This window comes from Populus euphratica, unplaced genomic scaffold (assembly GCF_000495115.2).
Source record: "Populus euphratica unplaced genomic scaffold, PopEup_1.0 scaffold915.1, whole genome shotgun sequence".
In the NCBI taxonomy this organism is placed as follows: domain Eukaryota; kingdom Viridiplantae; phylum Streptophyta; class Magnoliopsida; order Malpighiales; family Salicaceae; genus Populus; species Populus euphratica.
The window spans coordinates 79426-90795 of record NW_011500771.1 but is presented as its reverse complement, the minus strand read 5'-3'; positions in this window follow the sequence as shown (position 1 = coordinate 90795).

Below are 11370 nucleotides of genomic sequence, written 5' to 3'. Positions count from 1 at the left end.
AAAGTATGATAATTGTTTTTTTTTGTGGACCCGAATTGACTGAGGTAAACCCATCTGACCCGTGACCCGATTATTAGACCAAGTCGACCACCGGGTTAGGTTTCAAAACTATGCATAAAACTGAGAGTTTCTTGCTTTATTTTTCTTTACCTTAGATTTGAATTAAGTTTATAATTTAATTAATAATTATATCAAAATCCGATTCAATGTTCATTTAATTTATAAAATATTAAAAATAAATAACTATAACCATTTTTATATATATTATCAATCACTTTATTCAACTTTTTTTATCCTTGTTAAGGATTTTCTCTTCTTTTTTTTCAAGAACATTATGAAATGTATACTAATAACAAAAAAAAAAAATTGAGTAGATACACTCTTTTGAATACAAGAGTTAACAAACATTAAATAATTTTGGTAAACCGAAGTATACACAATAAAAATTCTTAGCCAAATTTCAAGAAATTGAATTTATTATTATCAACGAAAAACCACCGCAACAATATATATATATAAAATAGTAAAATATCATTTAATCTCTTTATATTTAGTAATATAATGGAACAAGTTAAGTACTAATTTGCCCAATACGGAGAATCTCTAGGTATGTGTAAATGAAAAGAATGGCTAATAGTAAATTTCATAAGTGTGTGAAATGTAAGTTAGTTATGGAAATGGAAAGAGTGCATGATTCACTTGAATAAACCTTAACAATTATTCATTATTTTTTTTTATTATTCTTCTTTTTATAAATTTTGTTACATATAAGCCGAAGTATTCTTTTAAAGAAAATGCAATTCTATTCCTCTGTTAAGCCAACATATGGCATATATTACGGGACACTAATGAAAAGAAACAACTAAATAAAATGATGTATTATACAATCCATAAATATGAGATCACAAGGAATGTAACATATATATTCATTTGAATTAATTCTTCTTTAATTCCTCATTCTCATTCATTAATGTTCCTTTCATAGAATAAACTTAAGACAATTTCTCCTCTTTCAAAGTGTCCTTATCTTTAAGGGAGATTTTGGAAAACCTCAAATAAAGATAATCAATAAACTCTCGAGTTGCATGTGATAGTAATAGACCTTTCCAAAGAACTATGATTTGTATGGCAACCTGATTCTTTAGTTTCACCATTTTTATGTTCAACACAACTTGTGGTTGTGAAACTAGAACACAAGGCAAAATTGATAAGTCAGCTTATACCATTTTATTTTCCACATGCATTTTCAATTAGAAAACATGAAAAACATGGTGAATTGCAACAAAAGAAGGAAAACACAACTTGTAAGCCATTACATCAATTCACTTCATGATTTAATAAAGGCTATAATACTTAGTTGCTAGCTTTTGTGAGCTTCTCTGAGTACTAATTTTTATCTATAAGGTTGTGATTTATAGTAGACCAATCTCTAATAGCAAATGTCTTCTCAATTTTATTTTTTTACTTGTTGATTCTTGCCTATAAAGTTGTAATTTAAGGTAGACCCAATCTTAAATAATAAATTCCCTCTCTTTTCTTTTCTTATTTGCTAATTGTGATGGTGTGTTCAGAGCTAATTTCAAATTACTCATGATTAACTTGACCATATCTTCCATTTTAGTTAGGAAATCATTAATTGCTTCAATTATAGAATCCTTAGGGAAGCATGGAATGTGAATTGAAGAAGTCTCACTATAGAGAACTTCATAAATAATGGATTTGGTTGTGGTATGGTAATGGGTCTCACCAGTCATGTATCTTACATAGTTTTTTAGGAATTTGTTTACTTGTCTTTATCTGACCATTTATTTAGGGATGGTAAGCAATAGAGTAATGCAATTCCACACCTTGTTATGAAAAAAAAATCCTTCTAAAACTAGCTCAAAAACATAGTGTCTCAATCATTTACTATAATGGCAAGTAAATCATGGAGTTTGTAAACATTATCAATGAAAGTTTTAGCTATTATGGAAGTGGTATATAGATCAGTAAGAGCCATAAAATATGCATATATACTGAAATGATTCATTATTATATAATGACCTCTTTATTATTGAATTTAGACAAATTCTTCCATAAAACCCAATCTAATACCAGTGAATGGTCCATAAGGTATGGGTAGAGATTGCAATAACTCAATAGTGAGCACATTCTTGGTTTCAATTTTTCTAGTAGATAGGGCACTCCCTAGCAAACTATCTCATGTGCTTCTGTTGTTTTTTACAATGAAAAAAACTTCTCATCTTTTTTACAATCACAGTAGCACCAGAATGTCTACTAATAAATGAGTCATGATATATTGAAATTAGTTTATCTTGTAGTGTAGAATCACCACTAACCACTATCTCTCATTTCCTGTTTAGATGGTCATTCACCTACTTATAACAGGGTAAGAAGTAGAATCCTTCTATAAATTAAAAAAAATGATAGTATATATAATAATATTTTTCTCTATAACCTATATTTTTCTTTATAAACTTATGTTCTCTTTTATAATGTTATTAGAGATTGTAGAGACTACCATTGCATAAACCTCACCACTAGAAATCTCAGAAAAAGCATAAGTTATTGCATTCTCTTTTTCATTTCTTGTACTTAATCTCATAATCAAACTCTAATAATTTAGCTAACCATAAGTGTTGAGAAGGAAAATGGATACCTTCTATTCTAAGAGGTATTTAAGACGAGCATAATCTATATGAGTTTTAAAATGTCAATCCCATAAATAATTTCTCTATTTTATAATTGCATGTAATATGGTCATCATCTCCCTCTTATAAATTGGTAGAGCATGTTTTTTTAGTCTTAAACACTTGTTAACATTGCTATTATGCCCACTATTTAAACATTAGTCTCCACTTCAACAAACTTGTTAAGATTAGGTAAAGTTAAAATAGGTGGTTCAGTCGCAACCTCTTTTAGATGTCTATAAGCCTTTAAAACCTTATCAGATCATACAAAAACATCTTTTCTCAATTATTGGGTCCATGGTTTACATATGAAATCGCAACCCTTTATAAATTATTTGTAGTACCTAGTGAGACAAAAAAAAAAACACAAACATTTAATGTTTTGAAGTACAAGTCAATCAATAATAGCTTGAATCTTTTATGGATGAATAACTATCCTTTTTTGGAAATTATACGACTCAAATACTCTTTTAATCATTACCAGAAATATATTTTCTCTTATTTACAACTAATTAATGAGACTTTAGTAGCTCAAACATTATTTTTAGATGTTCTAAATGGTCTACTATGAAATTATTATAGCTCAGGATATTATCAAAGAACTCTAATATAACCTTTGTAAGATGTCTTTTGAACACATTATTCATCAAACTCAAAAAAGCGGTAGGTACATTAATTAACCTAAAGGACATGGCTAGCCTTTTAATCACATTATTTATCAAACTCTAAAAAGTGGGAGGTGTATTAATTAACTAAAGGATATGACTAGGAACTTGAAGTGACCATTATAAGTATTCAATATAGTTTTGAACACATCTTATAAACCCATTCTAATTTGGTAGTACTTAAATCTGAAATCTACCTTGGAAAATATTATTAAACCAACTAACTCTTTCAGCAATTCATTCACCATTGGTATAAGAAACTTATCTTTAATAAAAAGTTTGTTAAAGGCTTTATAATTCATATAAATTCTTTATGAAAGTGTTATTCTATTTAATTATACTTAATTCTAATATTTTAGAACCTATTTTCTCTATAATATCTTTATACAACCCAGAATACTTATAAGGTCTTAGGTTAATAGGTTGAGCTTTATCCTTAAGTGAAATAATATGGTCATATGCTGTAAACCCTGGTAAAAATAAAAAATAATATATATATGAGAAAAAAATGGTCTCGAGAATTAAGTAAATTAATTTATATGACTTGTACAATTATGAAATATAAAAATTTGAATTTTTGACAAAAAATCACAAACCGTTTAATTTTACTTTACAGCATGTAACTTTAAGTCTGGTTATCAGATTAAGTTAAAATTTTACATGAGTCTTATAAAATATTATTTTAACTTAGGTTAAAGTTTTAGAATTTTTGGAGTATGATAAGATTTCTTTCATAGAAAAGAAAAAATAGCACAAATGAGTGTTTAAAAATTTCTTTAGGGACCAAATTGAAAATTTGGCCAAAACAACCTCTTTATAAGTTGCCAGCAATGAAATAAAAAAAAGGAAAAAAGAAAAAGAGGGAGTGTGTAGCCAGCCAAAAGAAGAAAATGTGAAAAGAGGGCTTTTGTTATTTTTCATGAAAATTGCTTGAAAAAAAAAAGTTTATGATAAAAAGAGTGTTAAGTAATTAAAAAGAGGGTTTGATGTACTAAGGAGACTACAAGGAGATGTACTAAGGAGACTACAAGGAGTTTAAAGATTTTAAGTGTGCTTTTAGAGAAGAAAAAAAATAAGTTTAGAAGGAAACGTGAAGGAGAATTTGATTCAACTTGTTTTGATTTTTCATTTTTCATTCCATAAAGGTAAGAAAACTCTTCATAATGATCTATTGTGTTGTTTTTCATATTTATTCTTGGATTGAATAGAATTTGTATTATATGAAGGTGGGTACTTAATGTTAGGGTGGTATGAATGTATGGATTTATGTTGATTATATATTTGTTGAGGGAATAAATGTTTGGGCTTGTCATTAATTAGGTTAATTTGTAAAAAAAGAAAAAAGAAAGAAAAAGGAGAAGAGAAAATAAGATGGAGGGGGATAAAGAGTAGTTTCCACTTTGGATTTGCTGTTGATCCCTTATTATGTTATGAGTATATATAATCTTATTATGTATTGATAAAGAGTAGTTTCCACTTTGGATAAAGACTTTGTATTGATTATCGGCAGCTTAATAATGTGACGGTGAAGAATAAATATTTGTTATCACAGATAGATGATCTTTTTTATCAACTCAAAGGAGCCAAAGTGTTTTAAAAAATAGATCTAAGATCAAGATATTATCAGTTGAGAATTAAAAAACTGGATGTGCTAAAGACTGCTTTTAGAACTAGTTATGGACATTATGAGTTTCTAGCAATACTGTTTAGATTAACGCATGTGCCAGCAGTGTTCATGGACTTAATGAATCTGGTATTTTGAGCATATTTTGGATAGGTTTGTAGTTATATTTACTGATGATATTTTGGTTTATTCTAGTTTAGACTAAGAGCACGAGCAACATTTAGGATTAATACTGCAAATTTTAAAGGAGCATCGGCTGTATGCTAAGTTAAGCAAGTTTGAGTTCTAGTTGAAGGAGGTAACCTTTTTGGAACATGTGATTTTAACTGATGGTATACTTGTTGATCCGTGGAAAGTTGAGGCAATATTGAAATGGGAGAGGTCAACCAATGTAACTAAGATTTATAGTTTTCTTGGATTGACGGGATACTATAGGAGGTTTATAAAAAGATTTTCCACAATTGCCATTCTGATGATGATTAACTCAGAAAGGAATTAAGTGGGAGTGAACTAGAGAATATGAAGAGAGCTTCCAAAAGTTGAAACAAAAGCTAACTACTACTCCGATATTAATTCTTCCATCAGGGATAGAGGGTTTGTAGTTTGTAGTGATGTATTAAAGAGATGACTAAGATATGTGTTGATACATGACATGACCAAAGAGTTGATGTCTTTTTCTAGTGTAGGAGTGTCGAAGCAATAAATAACCCTACAAGACCGGGGTCGAAACATAGAAAGGTTAACTATATATATTATAAATAACAACAATAACAACAACAATAAGAAGAAGAAGTTAAAGAGGACTTTGAGATGTAAAATTAATGTGAGAATTAAATAATGATAAAAAACAAATATCAAAGTTAAAGGATTCACTAATGGTATTTAAAATAATTATAGTATAAACTCTTTTTATTACTTAACTAGAAAACCACACACAAAGAAGGTTCCAATCGGATTATAAATGGTTAATATGATTACATTAGTTATCTTATTCGAATAATGCTAATACTTGTAAATGTTGTCAGACATTCATGATTATAACTTATATTAACAAAAAATCAAGTTCCTTTCATAGTACAAGTATAGGTTATACCATATGGTTGGACTATGAAAGTGCCAAGTATTTGTTGTATCAAGTGTTATACAACATAAATCTAGATTAATCATTTAACAAGCAAAGTATTAAAAGTAAACAAAATAATAAATACAAAACATGTTAGTATCAAATATTAAATTTCATGTTGAGTTTATAATATACTTATTCTACACTATTAGTGTAACATTTTCACCTTGACATAATAAACTTAGCTAAACATAATGAAGAAGAGAAACATAAATAAACAAGATAAGAACATAATTCTATAAATATAGTAAAGAAAATCAAAGGCATAAACAAGAGATTAATGAAAGCAAATCTTAAGCATAACAAAAAAGTAAAGAAAAAGAACAACATGATCTTGATTTGAAAACCAAAAGGTCTAAATGTATTGCAAATGCCTCCTTTTATAGGCTAAAATTTGAAACTATTGATTTGTTGACTAATTATTGAGTGAGTGACCATACCTTGACTTGGTGACAATCCTTATCTTTTTGTCTGAACAAAACATCATTGTTAATATCAAAATTTGAACAGATTATCTTCATGAAAGTTTTAAAAAATTATCTCAGCTTTCTAATAAAAAAATCAATGCATTTAGACTTCTAAAATCGGAGATATGGGCTAAATACTGAACAATATCTGGGCTGTAGAACATATTCAAACTTCTCCGTTGTTGCTACAATTTGAACTTGAAAACGGCCTTTTCGAATCTTTGATTCTTCATGAAAGTTTTAGACCTATATCTTAGCTTTCCATCCATACAAAACAGACCTAAATCTAATTCTACAACTCTAGTTATGATCCAATAATTGGATTATGGTCTAGTTTAAATTGAACCAACATCTTTTTTCTAAGCTTAACCATCTCTTTGTCTTTTTAATTTCAGTAGTTAAACTCACCAATCAATCCCTTGATTTATATGGTAGGTCTGTATTTAAGATGAATATTTACCATAAATTAAAGGTATCTTATATTATTAGATATGTTATTATAAAATGTGCTCTAGTTAAGGAGTTATTGATACTTCAAGTTCAAAATAATGATATAAAACCTTAATAAAAATACACTTTTAAGTACTAATCAAGACAACATGGAGAGGTTATTGCTTATGCGTCCAAACAATTGAAGCCTCATGAGGTCAACTATCCATTGTATGATCTAGAATTGGTTGTAATTGTGTTTGCCTTGAGAGTGTGGAGACATTATCTATATAGGTCTCAAGTATAAATTTTTACTAATCATAAGAGTTTGAGGTATTTGATGACTCAGAAAGAGTTGAATGTGAGATAAAGATGTTGGGTAGAGTTAATTAAAGATTATGATTGTGTGATAAACTACCATTCAAGAAAAACTAATATTGTTGCAATATGTTTAGTCGTAAGAATAAAGTCGTAGTAACGGATTCAAATGAATGTGATAATATGAAGCTAATTGAACTGGGAAAGATAAATGCTAAAATAGACATTGGGCCTAGGGATTTTTTGTTAGCTCAGTTAAAAATCAGGTTAATAATCTAAGATAAAGTATTGGAAGCACAAATGAGGGATGCTGAGGTTAAAAAGGGGAGGGATAAGGTAGAATCAGGAGTTGAAACTCCTTTCCAAGTATTGAATGATGGTATGATGGTGATGGGAATGCAAATATATCTTCGTAGAGATAAAGTATTGAAAGAAGAAGAAAAATTTACCCTAAATTTTTATATTTAACTAAGAAATTGTCCCGAATAAAATAGTGGGAGCCTTACATTCATAATCTAAGTTTTTATTGTTTTTTTTAGAATCAATTAACTTTGCAAGTTATGTAAACCTTAATATTATTTATGTATTTGTTTTTATTGATTGCATGTTTATTATTAAACAATACTTGTCTATTATTTTTTGTGATGTATTGAGTAGGAAAGAGGTTCAAGATGATTGGACCATAATTATGATATGAATTGTGTCAGGAATGAAAATGTTGATAACTTGGTATGATCTTGTTATAGTAGAAACTCTGCCAAAACTTTTATTAAAAAAAATTACACTGAAAAAAATAAACATTTATAAGTAAATATGTTTTTTTTTTGGGTCATGATATATGCCCTTGATAATGGTAAGTAATGGTTTTTTGAACTTTTCTTAATATGACCTAAACAACTTCAAAGGCAAGGTTTTTCTACATGCTAAGTGATAAAGTAGCAAATATAAAATATATTGTATTATTAGCCTCATCAATAGCCTTTCAGCTATATAGGCTGACTTTTGTTAGTTGTTTGGAATTATTAAATAAGCTATTAAGTTGTTCAAACCTAATGATTTATATCTTAGTTGGATTATTACCCTTAAACAATACTTCATAGCACTATTAAATGAATGAAATCCATAATTCCATGTAGTTAGATACAATGTTTTCTAGCATGATCAACCATCAGATTCCTCATGTCGTATTCTAATTGTTTAAATTAACAATAAACATATGAATTACAAAATTAACTCCCTGTATTTTTCACCTGATTTTTCTTGCATATAGTTAATTTATTATTCCACCATCTACTGCCTCTATTGTCAAGGTCTTAATGGTTATAATATCATTTTGTATTTTGCTGGCTATTTAAGTGTTGATGAAGTTATAAGTGTTTTTTGAATCTACCATAATGAAACTAGATGTTTATCAACCTTTCTGGTTACTTTAATAGTATGAAACCATATGATACACTCCAAAGCATTAATTGAGATATGAGGATTGATTGTTTCAACAATAAGTTCATCCTCATTAATACCATCTTCTTGGGTTTTATTTTTATCTTCTAAAATAAATCATGAATAAAGCCTCTTGTTTTTATAATTGTTCACAAGTACAAACTTCTCACCACACTAAAAGCATAAGTTATTTGCTCTTATTTCATCTAACTACGTATTCTTTAAGGATTTTGTGGGTTTAATGATTGATTTATTGGTGTAGTTTTGGGTTAAGGTGAATAATAGGCTAGTTTGGGATGATTTTTAAGAGTTGGTGGTTAAGAAAGCTAGGGTCTTATAATGTGTTTGATATAGATTAAATTTGGTTTAAGTGGACTGTGTTACAATTTGAAAAGTATTTTTTTATGTTTTTCTCATGAGGGTGTCTATAAAAAAATGTGTTTTTTTATAAACATACTAAATTATAGACTTGCTTACTAAAATCTTAATATAAACCTCCCATAAAAAAACATTATAGTTTATTTCTCACTAATCTCTTCTATATTACACCATATGACAAAATCCTGAATATAAGCCTCTAGATTCCCCACTTGCTCAAAATCCTTAATTTATTCCAATAGATATTTGAACATTAAATTTACAACATAATGCATTCATATATTCATTTAAAGTAACTTCTTGATTTTCTAGGATTGATTTTTTAGGCTCTTTATAAAATTCTAATGCTAGTAAAGAGTTATACCATTAAGGTAATATGAAACCAACATAAACTTTTTAGAGTCATCAATTTCTTTAACATCAAAGTACTAGTTAAATTTATGAAGCCATTTGTATACATCATCATCATCAAAATTAGAAAATCCATGTTTAGGCTTAAGTACCTTGTTGTGGTAATGTCTTTCTTCACAAGTTAAACATGTCCTTGAAGCAAATTATTTATTTTGAGAGACTTGTTTGTCCTTTATAACACTAGTTTCATCTATAGACTATTACAACTTCTACGGAATAAAGCTTTATTGATAAGATATCTCATTAATGAGATCTTTTAGTTCTTCGAATTTAGCTTTATATCTAGATTTAGTGTTTTCCATTTTCCAACCATATGCTTTCAACACTTTTATTACTTGCTCATACTTTTGTGCATGCTTTTTATTAGCAGATTCAAAGAAATATTTCATTCTTTTGAAATACTGGGATCGAGTATTAAGTGTCATGTCTTGAATCCAAAGATTTATGGCTTTAGTACAACTTGAAACAAGCTTAATATCAATGGACCTAACTTGAAGTATTTACAGGATTGTTTGGATGGAAGGAATGGCTAGTGGCAAATTCTGTAAGTGTAAAATGTAATTTTATTGTGGAAATAGAGAGAATATGTGATTCTTTCAAATTAACCTCAACAATTATTCATTATTCTTCTTATTATTTTCTTTTATAAATTTTGTTACATATAAGTGAAAGCATCCTTATATAAAAAATGCAATTATACTCATCTATTAAGCCAATAAATGACATACATTATAGGACACTAACGAAAGAAAACATCTAAATGAGATGTTGCATTTTACAATCCATAAGCATGATATTACAGGGAATGTAATAGTCATATGTATTGGAGTTAATTTTTTTATAATCCGCTATTCCTAGTTACCAATATTCTATTCTTAGAATAAACTTATGACAAGTAATTAGTTGAAATCTTTAATTTAGAAAACCTAATATTAAATCCTTAAATTTTTCTATATGATTGGGCGACTTTTATTAAATGTTTTATAACAATTTAATTGTTTTCTCTATGAAATACCCTTCATTAAGCTTTTCATAATAATTTAGTTGTTTTTTTCCTTAAAATGTCTTATATTTTTAAAAGGAGCAGCAATTAACTTGGTTAAGGGACCACCAAATAATTCCATACCTTTACTATAATTTGTTTAAAAAAATTGTCATGCCTCAAGTATCACATATAATACATATAATAAAATGAAAGGAAACTTCATCTAAGAAGCTATTTGTTTTGCATAAAATAAAATAAAAAATATTTTACATAATATATTTAACGGAACATAACTAATAACATGATGAATACAATAATATGAAATACAAATGAAATGATGATGGCTAATAAATAATTATGGTAGTAGAGTAATGACCGAGGATAAAGTCGAGGTTATTATAGGTAAGAGATGGCAATAGAAAATGATTGATTATTGTTGCAAAAACAAAATTGATGGCAATGAAAACTATATGGTTATTATAGGTAAGAGGTGGCGATAGAAAATGATTGATTATTGTTACAAAAATAAAATTGGTGGCAATGAAAACAATATAGGAGACATGATAGAAAATGATTGATTATTGTTACAAAAATAAAATTGGTGGCAATGAAAACAATATAGGAGACATGGGTGTGATGTTAATTGTCGAAATAAGATGATTTTGGAGTGAAGGTTGATAGCATCAACGGTTATGATGGTAGGATACTAATAACAAATAAAAATAATAAAAATAGTTGATTAGGTAAATAGATTATTTACAGGATACTAATGACAAATAAAAATAATAAAAATAGTTGATTAAGTAAATAGATTATTTACTTGAATTGTTCCGGTCATAT